The sequence below is a fragment of the Equus asinus genome, chromosome 17, assembly GCF_041296235.1.
Source record: "Equus asinus isolate D_3611 breed Donkey chromosome 17, EquAss-T2T_v2, whole genome shotgun sequence".
In the NCBI taxonomy this organism is placed as follows: domain Eukaryota; kingdom Metazoa; phylum Chordata; class Mammalia; order Perissodactyla; family Equidae; genus Equus; species Equus asinus.
The window spans coordinates 20,908,888-20,920,991 of record NC_091806.1 but is presented as its reverse complement, the minus strand read 5'-3'; the positions used below and the strand labels follow the sequence as shown (position 1 = coordinate 20,920,991).

Genomic DNA, 12,104 nt, shown 5'->3' with positions numbered 1-12,104 from the left:
GTAGGTGTGTCTCCCACCTGTGGTCAGTCTGTTCCTAGAGAGAAATTCATAGAAGAAAGTTTTAAATTATCAAGCTATAAGGGAGTACATATGTAAGCGGAGACCATAAATCAGGAGAGCATGTGAATTTTTTATATGTGCAGAGCAGCGAGTAGTCACACAGAGGAGGGGCTGGGGTCATTTAGTGTAACAAGATGGCCTCACTTATGTTCACTGACAATAGTAGTAATAATACCTATCATTTATCAGGGGAGTATTACCTGTATGTCATTACTTGACATAGATTATCTCATTTTCTCTTCAAAACTACCCTCTGAAAGAGCACTACTAATATCCTTATTTTGTAGATAAAGAAACTGAAACCCCGAAGAAGCTATGTCACTATTCAACAGGCACGTGGATGTGTTCAGCCCAAGTCATTCACCAAAACTGAGGTTGAGGAGCAGGACTTAGAGAACATGCCTGAATGACAATGGGCTAGTGAGAACCTTCATTTGTTTTATAGGAACTCTCTCAGCTGTGGCATTTGACAAAATTTTATTATGATTATCTGTCTTGGAATTAGCATATCCTACAAGAAACACCCCTCGGTTAAAAGCAAAGAAATGATGCATTTTAATATAAAGCAGTGACACATCCTTAGTTACCATTGCATTTGTCTATGAACATCATACGGAACCAAATTTCATTATTTCCCAAATTCCCAGAAGTCCTGCAAGAGAAATACACCAGAGAGAAACACAGTGTAAAAAATGAATAAATCCCCAGACCGTGCTGCAGAGGCACAACTCTTAGAAAATCAGGGAAGGAATGTTATAGTTGAAGTGGAAATAAAACTATGTTTTCTACCTAATCCATCTATTTTTACATGTATGAGCTTCATCGTTATTTCAGCACAGTAATGCACAGTTCCAAAACCTTGAAGTGATCATCTTTGATCCTGAGGGAAGTTTGTTGTTGCTCTGAGAATGATGATGGGTTGACCCGGTTATACGAATCGTATCTTTTTGTAGAAAGGTGACACTGTTGGCCCACAATGAATCTCACTGGTACCTTGCTTTCTTGGTTGTGAACAGGACTCTTTCTTCATCTATCAACAACTCCTCAGAGACTGCCTGGCACCTACAACTAAAAGAAGAAAATTGGAGTTAATGGGATTGAACCTGAAAACAAGCTCTGATAATCCAGTTTCAAAAGAGATAATGTGGCAGAGTGGAAGAGAAGGAGGGAAGGAAATCAAATCAACTGTATAGAAAAGCCTATTTCTTTGTATTATCATGGCCTGAGAAGCCCCGTATCCTAACTTGCCTTTTTTTTTTAATTATCATAATCAACTTGAAAAAAGCAGAGAAAATAATCTTTCAAATCCCTGAACACAAAGTAAACCAAACTTCTGTCCCTAATTTAAGAGCCCATGTCTGACTTAACCTAGTTCACAGTATAAAACACTTAGAGAAAATGTTTCTTAGTCCTTTTAGAAAAGCACTCATTCCACATTGCCAGTTAATATCTCACTCTCTGCCCCCCTGCCCTTGTTGACCCACTCCTTGTCTTCCTGACAGCATCTCTCAACCTTAGACGACCCCTTAGGACTCATTGATTTCTCTGACCTCTTGTCCACTCTCAGGGATAGGGCATAATGAAATGAAAACCTTGAACAAGCGAGTAAAAATGATGCAGATGCCCAATGTCAAAGTCAGCCCAGGAGGTGATCAATGAGTTGTGTGATGTCCCAGTCATTAGTTGGATATCAGAAGGGCAGATGTCAAAAGCTCTGTGGAGTGCATAAAAGAAGTGAAAGATCAAACCAGGGCATACGAGGCAAGAGAAAATGGTAACCCAAGAAGGAGATTCTGGCAATACAAAAATGTTGGCAGATGGTGTTTCATTAAAAACAATAATAACAGTAACACATAGCATTTTTTAAGTGCTTATCAGGTGCCAGACCCTGTTAAGCTCTTTCACATTTACGTGACTTAGTCCTTTCATTAGCTCTATCAGAGAGGAATTATTATCCTAATTTTATAAATGAAGAAACTGAAACTCAGAGGGATGGAGAAACTTGTCCAAGGTCACACAGCAGTGAAATGAGAAAGACAGAAATCAAACCCAGTTCTGTCAGACTTAAAAGCCTATTATTCTTAACACCAAAAATAACCCCTCCCTTATATTTCATACCACTAAGTATAAAGTGCCTCCTTTTAAAGCTACATCAGTGAATTTTTCCGACAATGTTATAGTCCATCATAAAGGTTCAAACCCTTCGGCTTAGCTGGATTCTGGGTCCAGCTCCCTCCAAACCAGCCTAGTCCCATTAGCAGTTGTATTTTTTGGCTTTTAGTTCTTTATTCAGAGGCTGAACTCAAGTTCATATCCATATTAGCTAGTGCCATTTGCTCAGTGCCATGGATTGTTCTCATTTCTCATTCTTGGCTCCCTTCGGAATCTTTATAGTCTGTTTTTTCTGGACCAGTTGTTCACTATGACAGCATGTAAAGACTCAGAGCGTCCACCAGCTTCCTGCCAGATGGCTGAACTCTAGTGAATGGCCACCAACCTATGGACGGCTGAGCAGTGACTGAATACTTCTCTGCTTAATGCAGAAACTCTTGCAGAATTTCACATGGGGCAAGCCTGGGATTTGACTGACCTCCAGAAAATTCTAAAATCTCAATAATAATAATAATAATAATGATGATAATGATAATGACAGTAATATATAATATTTACCAAGTACTTCTGAATGCTTACTGCGTATCAAGCATAGCTCCGAGCCCTTTAGATGTGTGTCATTTGATAATGTTAGTAACAACTGAGGGAGGCAAGTATTATTATTAGCCCCATTTTATAAGTGAAGAAACTGAGGCCTGGAAAAATTAAGTTATCCAAGTTCACAAAGCTGGAAAATAGTATATCAGGGATTTGAACTGACTATCCAATTTCAGAGTTCCTGACTTAACTGCACCATGTTCTGGTAAGGCAATATTTTTGGATTTATTTGTTGCACAAAAGGGAGCTCAGACCCAAAGCATCAGTCAGGAAGAGCAAAAGGCCTCTGACAGAAGCCTTGTTGACAGTGGTTCATTCACAGTGGGGAAGAAAATAATAGTAACAACTAGCTCATAATGAGCTCCTCCTCTGTGCACTTACATACATCCCGTCACGTCATCTCACAATAATCCTATGAGATATGTCTTAATATTAACTTCAATTAAAAGAGGAAGAAACCTAGATTTTGAGAGCAGTGTGTTGTGCAAGGACGCAGTTGGTAAGTGACAAAGACTGTATCAGATAGTTACTAACATAGTAACAATGCATAACAAACCACATCGAAACTTACTAGCTTAAAACAATCATCATTTACTTAGCTCCCATTCTTCAGATTGACTCTGGTTTGCTTTGACTGGGCAGTTCCTCTGTTCTTTTAGGGATTCCTCATGCATCTCAAGTCAGCTGTGGGTCAAGTAGGCAGCCTTGCTGATCTCGGCTGGTCTGTCTCATCTCTGGGACTCAGCTGGAACAACTGAGCTGACTCAGCTCCATTTACATGAGACAGAGTCTCTGTAGGCAGTCTGTAGAGAGCCCACAGATATGTGCAAGACCTCTTGAGGGCTCTGCTTGGAACTGACTCCATGCTTTCTACCACTCTCTGTTAGTAAAAGCAAGTCAGTAGGCCAGCTCAGCTTCAAGGGTTGGAAAATAGATAGGAAGGGCTGCAAAGGGCACAGGTCTACAAAAGCAAGAACAACTGTGGTCATTTTTGTAATCATCTACTGCAAAGGCGGAATTCAAACCCAGTTCTGACTAACTCCATGGTCCTTATTGCAAATTCAAGTTTGCATACTCCTAAATAGAACATTCAGGAAGTACAATTATAGCTCTTTTCTCTCAGCATTTTAAGTATTTCATTCCTACTTCTTCTTGCTTCCATGATTTCTAAAGAGAAGTCACATGAGTTTCTTATCTTTGCTTCTCTATAAGTAAGGCATGTTTTTTTCCCTCTCTGGATTCTTTCAAAATGTTTTCTCCATCTTTGATCTTCTGCAGCTTGAATACGATATGCCTGTGTGTCGTTTTCTTGGTATTCATCCTGCTTAGTGTTCTCTGAATTTCCTGGATCTGTGGCTTGATGTCTGAGATTAATTTTGGGAAATTCTCAGTCATTTTTGCTTCAACTATTTCTTCTCTTCCTTTCTGTCTCTCTTCTCCTTTTGGTATTCCCGTTACACATATGTTACACCTTTTGTAATTGCCCCGCACTTCTTGGATATTCTGTTCTATATTTTTTCCAATCATTTTTCTGTTTGTTTTTCAGTTTTAGAAGTTTCTATTGACATCTTGAACTTCAGAGATTCTTTCCTCAGCCATGTTTGGTCTATTACTGAGCCTGTAAAAGACATTTTCATTTCTATTATGGTGTTTTTTATCTCTAGCATTTCTTTTTGAGTCTTTCTTAAGATTTCCATCTCTTTTTTAAATTATCTATCTGTTCTTGTATTCTATCTACCTTTCACATTAAAGACCTTAGCATACTAACCAAAGTTGTTTTAAATTCTTGGTCTGATAATCCCAACATCCCTCTGATTTCTGAGTCTGGTTCGGATGCTCTCTCTGTCTCTACAAAGTGTGTTTGTTTTTTGCCGTTTATTATGCCTTCTAACTTCTTGTTGAAAGCAGGACGTGACAGAATGGATAAGAAGAACCCCAGTAAATAGGGCTTTAGTGACGTGGTGGCAAGGTACGAGGGGAAGGGAAGCGTTTCTTAGTCCTGTAAGCAGGTCTTAGTCTTTTAGTGAGCCTGTGCTGTTGGGCTGTGAACTTCACAAGTGCTTCTTAATTCTACCTCCCCCTTAGGGGGGACAAGATGGCAAAAGAGGGCTGGGAAATCCCTTCCCCAGGTAGTTAGACTCTGATAGAACCTCAATAGGTTAGGATTCTGGTAAAGTAGTTTCTCTTAAGCACAAGCTTTTTTAAGACGAACAAAATGCCCTAACATATTTCAAAATGGTTCCTTTTCCTGTCTCCTTACCAGAAACATGAGAGAATTTTCCTCCAATATTCACTGTGAAATCCTGCCAGAGCTCCTAGAGGTAAAACTCACATAAGCGTAGGGACCTTCCTTGTCCCTCATGGAGTTCTTAATTCTCAGACTTTTCCACACTGAGCTTCCAGCAATTTTTCAATTATAGTTTAGGTTTTCCTGCCCTGTACTTGTTCCCAAAGAGTTTTCTGCTCGAGAGTTTCTTCTCTGGTAAGTTAACAATTTTCTGAATTGCCTCTCTATCTCTCCAATTTTGGAGGGGGGCAATGCCTTGTCCTGTGACCTCACTTCTCTGGAAGAGCTAAGAAGAGTTGTTGATTTTCTTCAGTTTATTCATCTTCTTACTTGTTGTTAGACCAGAAAGAAAACTTCCAAGCTCTTTACATGTAGGGTCACAAATCAGAAGTTCCAGATCAGAAACCCAAAGGTATCTTTTCAATAAATATTTATCATGTTTCTATATGTACAAGTACCTAGTGAGCTGGATTTATCTTTCAATCGACTTGTTAGAGGACCCAAAGGAAAAGAGAAAGTAAGGGGTATGAAGATGATGGCAGCTTCAAAGAGGAAAGATTTCAAGTTTGCAGCAATGAATCTGAAATTCCTATAAACTTTGCATACTTTCTGGAGTCAACATCTGGCTCTAGAGAGAGAGTGAGTAATGAGACTAAGGGCAACTTTTACTAATGGGGACTTTACTTATGTGACAGGATGTATGTAAATGGCACCCAAGAAAGCCCAAATTCTTTGAGGCCAACACCAAGAAGCAGTAAAATTCCCATAGGGTTTCCAGTTCCCTGCCCCTCTCTCAGCCTTCATGTGTGCAAAGCATTGCACTAGGCGTTTCGCATCTGTACTCTTCGTTTTAAGCTATATTTCATTTCATAAAGAGCCACACTCAGACAGGAGACAACCCAAGAACCCAACTGACTGACTGATATTTGTGTTTCCATACGGTAGATCCTCTTATCTCCCTGTGGTTGAGAAGCCTCGCCTTGGACCATCCATTGCTTGAGTATCATCAAGAATTATTTCCTTGACCTTCTCATAAAAATGAAAAGTAAAGCAGCAAGCTAATTTTGTTTGGTTCATTTCCATTTTACTATTATTATTATTATTAGTTATGGTTTCACTGCAGAATTCTTCAAAAGAGAATTCAGGCTACGAGAAAACAATCTCTTAAAACTCAAAAATTAAAAAAGTGAAAGGAATGTAAAAATCACATAGCTGAGAAAATAGCTTATTTCACGTCTAAGTTTGCTTTTGTCCTAAGTTGATGCAAAATCTCCTTTAGCTGATAAATACTTTCATTCAAGGCAAGGAACATTTATTTCAGATAATGTCCTTATTCCTGGAGGAAAAGAAGAGGTAAATTCTGAAGTGAAGAATATCCTGGGGAAACAGTTTGGCAAATGAAATGACATTTTCCTGTTCTAATTTAATATCATAAAGGAATAAATATGGGTAACATGGAATCAAATAAAAGAAAAGACTTTTGGAATAATAGAATGTGAAATCAGAGAAGTTCCTGAGAGATCAGTGGCTCCAATATCTTTATTTTCCTGATAAGATCTGAGAAGAGAATTTCTTTGCCCAAAGTCTCCCTGATGGTTAATGGCAGAATTGAAACTAGAACCAAAACCTAAAACTCCCTATTCACTGTCCTTTCTAATCAGTTTTGCAGGACTCACAGTATCTTTTTCCAAAGTCTGCCCCTATTTATCAATGAACTTATATTCTCTTCTTCCAAGCTACCATATAGGGGACACAGTCCATCCTCTAGTAGAAGATGACATGTCAAGTTTTGGTACATAGATGTCACCTAAGGAAGTCCATGATAGAATTCAGGGTGTGTTGAACTTCAGTGGAAAAATATTTTCTTCTTATCTTCAGGTGTCTGTAAGTGAGACTGAGCATCTTCTTCAATCACAAATGTAGGCAACAAACCACAGTAAAAGTAGTAGTTTCTCTGACTTGATCACCATAGAAATCAGATGTTTTCATATCCTTCTGCGGTTTTTGTACATTTTGGAACATCATTTATGTTCGTAATGAGTTTGAAATTATGATACTTATCAGATTTGCTCCTAGATATTAATATTTAATGTTTTCATAAAAAGGCACATACATTGTCGTTTCATGAATGTGCTTTTTAATATTTGGTCATTGGTTTCCTTAGTAACTGGATATAACTTATTTTATGGCAGGCAATCATATGAAGTTGTACAATCCTCCCCCGAAAGTCTTGTGAATCCCAAGATACTTAAGAACACTTCTGGGTCTAGCTACATCTCTGATTTCAAATTGGCTCCATAGTCCCATGGCAGGGGAGAACACCTTAAAATGTGTCCACACTTGGGGAATAAACAAATGTGTGATCTCCCAAGATAAAATCAGTACAAGTAATTAAGCAATTGGCTTGAATTAACCAGATTCGGCAACAAGGCTTGAATGTTAGGGTGTGCTAACACATGGGGTCTGTGCTTCCAGGTTCAAATTAGGGTCGCGCTTGTCAACTCCTCCTGTGCAGCCTTTCCTACTACCCTGTCCCTTCTCCCCTACCCTGTGATGCAACGCATCGGCGAAATTACTGAATCTCTGGGACAAGGCTGGTCCAAGAGGAAAAAAGGGTTTACCTATGGTAAACAGCATGCCGGCAGCAGGGTGAGCTGCAGCCTTGAACAACTCAGAGATGGGCAAGCCAAACAGGGGTAAGGACAGTGTGGACCACAATTCAGTGGAACATCAAGTAACAATTCAGCAGAAGGAAAGCAGCAGCATCAAACCTCACAGCAGGCCCCACGTCACACATTGCAGAGTACCTAGTTAAGAAGTCAGGTCCAGGTCACAGAATGTCTAGATTTGAATTGATTCAGCCTCTTCCAAGATAAGTGATCCAGGCAAGTTACTTCAGCTTCCTGTACCTCAATTTCCCTGTCTGTAAAATATAATAATAGTTGGATCTACTTCATAGGGTTTTGTGGGAAGAAAATGAATAAATATTAGGCTAGTGTATCTAATAGGGCCTGGTACATTGTAAGCACTCAGTAAATGTTAGGTATTAGTGGTATCACTCTCTCTGAATACATGCATAGGACAGCTATGCTCTCTGGCCCATTGTGGAACTCTTCCTGAATGTAAAAACTGCCGTTGGCTTTAACAGCATATTCAAGTTACCCGTGCAAGACCCCTTGGAATCCTCAGAAAATTCTGAGGGATGTATTTCCTGGAAATCACTTGACTCTCTGTTAGTCAACTTGATGAGGCCTCAAGATATCAGATTTGAAGGTATGATTGGAAAGGTGAGGCATGAGACATGGCCATTAGTCCTTCAAAATGATCCTGTTATTTTTGTAACCCTTTAAGATCAAGAGCAATGGCAATTATGTGTGCAATAAGAATATTTAGTAAGTACCCGAATTACCTTCAATTTTAAGACTAAATTTTAGTATCCTAAGTCGTGTATTTTTTTTAACAACTTTTGCCAACTTTTTTTTTTTTCTGCTTTATTTCCCAAACCCACCCCCCGTACATAGCTGTATATCTTAGTTGCAGGTCTAAGTCGTATATTAATCCCAGTTCCTCACGCCTACAAGCAAGCGCCAAGTACCGTGTCTGCTCCATTGTAAGAATGCAATAAATGCCATTAGTTGCAGAATGAGTCCGTGAGAGGACTCTCTGCTTGAATGGTAAGTCTCACAGAATTCACAATGCCTGTGAAGTCTATATTATATTTCATTTTTAATGCAATTGATGACCTAGTATAATATACGTTCTAAAAATATGTTGAAAATATATGCATTTGCCTGAGGTGTAAATAAGTGTCAGTTATTAATTTGCTAATCTTTTTTCCCTGCTACAGATGTTATCTATGGTGTAGTGATCTGGGCCAGGTTATCATTTCTGGCTTTTTATTCTAACCTGGCACTGTCACATTACTTTGGTGACAATATTTTATGGTTCAGTTTCTCTGGAAATAATGGCCTACTTATTACATGTGACAGGGACACGTACTCACCCTCCTTCCTCCCACCAATTCGTATGGTAACTTCAGTTCCCTGTCCACGCAAAGTGACAGTAGCAAGTCTAAACCAATTGCTACTCACTTCTTGACTAGATATCCAGGGAGACCCTAGTGTTTATAAATGTCCAGGGTTGTAAATGGGATGCTTAATCTCCTTGGCCGCTGGGATGCCTGATTGACTGGAAGACTAGTGGCTTTTGTTTTGAAAACACCTACGCGGTCAAAGCAAAGTTGCAACATCCCTGGGAGTGTTATCTCCTGCACTGTGCAGTCTGGAATGATCCTCTAGTCTGCTCCGTGGCTCTAGGTTTGCCCATGTCTACCCTTTCCATTTTCTATTGGTTCCAGTATCCTACATGCTGCTAAAGATCCCCATATGTAGATTCTAACAGGCCCCAGTATCTAACCACTCACAAACTCAGAATCAGAACACCTTCCTTCCCCATTTCCTCTCAGGATTCTGCCATACCTTCTTTTAAGCTCTGAAATACACAATTCTGATTTCTAATAAATAACAGAATTTGAACACTATGTTTGATGTTCTCAATGCCAGCAGAGAACCAACATCTTTCTAGCTAAAGAAGACAGAAAAATGCAAGTTTGAATTTTGATAACATTTTGACTATAAATGGGATATTATGAAATATTCTAAAATTAATTCAAGAAAACATTTATTGAGAACCAGCTCCGTGCTGGATAAGATCGAGGCTATCATGAATGTACCTGACATCTTTGAGGGCCTTCCTTTGAGTGATAAAACTAACACTCTTGAAACACTCAGATCTTCTTAGTTAAGAGTAAGTTTGTTGGTACTGGCACAAAGCAAAGAAAGATACATGTGTTTGTCTGGATGTGGATGAGTGAGCATCATGGAGATGAACTTGGGTTGGATCTTTACATGAATCATCAAATTTGAATCTGCATAAAGTCTGGAGAAATCAAGAATTTGAAATCCTCAGTCACAAGATGCACGCACACACACACACACACACACACACAGGTATCTTAACAAACCTTCTGAAGACAACATGTTTCCTTAATTGCATTTCTGTGCTTTGATAATCTATTAAGCTGCCTCAGTGTTCCTGATAGATCGCGTGGTCTGGCGATATTTAAGTAAGCATATCTTTGTTCAGCTATCTTTCGGTATGGAGATGTATAGCTATACAAACCTCCCGTTTCCCCAGCACAGTCATCATCCCTGGAAGACAGCCTTAACTACATTGTGATCACATTCTTTCATATGGAAAATTAGCTATCAGGAATGCAAATAAATAATAACCACTTGGCTAGGTCTATGGTATTTTTCTTTTGGGATTCCTTTTAGGATGCCTAAAATTTTAAGCACAAAGATCCTACTAACTTCTTACAACTGCAAACAACGGAAGCACTCTTCTGTGTCCTCACTATGCATTCGAACCAAAAAGTTAGGCGCTAATGTCCCCATTTTATAGATGAGGAAACTAAGGCTCAAAGTGGTTAAGTCACTTGACCCAAGACGCATGCCCATTAAGTTGCCAAGTTGGGATTTGAAACAAATTCTCCCTGAACAGCTTCTCTTAATTCTTACTCAGTGGAAGAGGAGGATGCCTTTAACACAGTTCTCTGGTTTTCATGAGGAGGATTTATCCCCAAATACTACTGAACTCTCAGAACACCCTTATTTCTCTGTACAACTGTGGAGTGAATTATCTGATTGGTGGTGATAGTCATTGATCTAAGTTTCTCCAGTGAGTGAATCTGATCTATCAAATGGCTGGAGCATGGAGGATTTAGTATCTTTCTCCTCCTTTCTTTCCCTGAAACAGTGGGAGGCAGTAACCTGCATCCACAGAATTCAACTTTGCTTCAGGTGGGAAAATTCAGAAACTCAAGATTCTTCTCAGCAAACTAACTTTAGTGCTAAAACGAAGACAAATCTTCTAACCTAACCACTACCGAAAATCAGAAACTATTTTAGTTTTCCATTCTCTTGATTCTTTTGTCTTATTTTTCTATTGATTCAGAAATCAGTCCAGGAGATGCAGGCTGTTTTGTAATCTATTGCTCTATAACAAATCATTCCAGAATTTGATGGCTTAAAATAAAAACAGTCATGTTTTTGGCTCACAAATTTACAATTTGGGCAGAGTTTGGCAGGGCGGGCTCATCATGATCCCATGAAGCATCAGCAGCCCAACTGGTGTGAAGGATAGGTTTCCAAGATGGCTCACTTACGTGACTGTCGAGCTGGTGGGAGCTGTCAGCTGGGAGTTCATCTGGGGCTGTTGGCTAGCCCACTCCCTGGGGCTTGTTGGGCTTCCTCACAGCATCATGGCTCAGTTTCAAGGGCAAGTGTTCCAGGAGGCCCAGATGGAAGCTGCAAGTGTTCTTATGAACCAGTCTTAGAAGTCCCAGAATATTCCTCTGCAACATTCTGTGATCAAGCAAATCTCTAAGGCAAACTCAGATTCAAGAGGAGACTTGCCATCTTTCAATGGAAGGAGAAACACAAAATACTGTACCCATTGTTAATCTGTCATAGATGCTATTGATTGAATTTCCTCTAGAAACTCACTGTGCTGAAAGATAAAACTATATACAGAGTAAAATATGAAGCATATAATAAAACAAATCATATCCCAGCTTGCTAGTTTTTCTGGAAAGTTTAAGAACAGTACCAAAAATATAAAAAGTCTATTCACAAATCTTTATAGTCCTCAGCTTTTTGGATAATGACTAATTCACGGAAGAATTCAGCAACTAAGAATAATTAAATGTTCCAGATCTCATCAGACATCAATATAAAACAGATTTTCTATCATTAAAGCATTTATTTCCTGATTTCCAATTTCTAAATTGTTCCTGAGCGGAACTTTAACCAGAATGACTTTTTAAAAGTTGTTTTTCATCTACTAGGATTTTTCTATTCCCTTACCGTTCTTTCTAAAATCCATTAGGGAGAAGAAAAAAATGACACTGTAAGCCTGAAGATGCCATTACAATTACCTAAACCAAAGAGGCTGAACCAGGTAATCAAAAGATTCTCTGAACTCCTAT

At 39.1% G+C, this 12,104-nt stretch overlaps 1 long non-coding RNA gene across 1 annotated transcript; it reads right to left on the bottom strand.

Annotated features, from left to right (window-relative positions):
* Positions 1 to 464: 464 nt before the first annotated feature.
* LOC123277852 (uncharacterized) lies at positions 465 to 11,761 on the bottom strand. Its single transcript, XR_006515086.2, has 3 exons — positions 11,283 to 11,761; positions 7,864 to 7,979; positions 465 to 1,128 (listed from the first exon to the last, which is right to left on the bottom strand). It is a non-coding gene; the product is annotated as an uncharacterized lncRNA (long non-coding RNA).
* Positions 11,762 to 12,104: the final 343 nt, after the last annotated feature.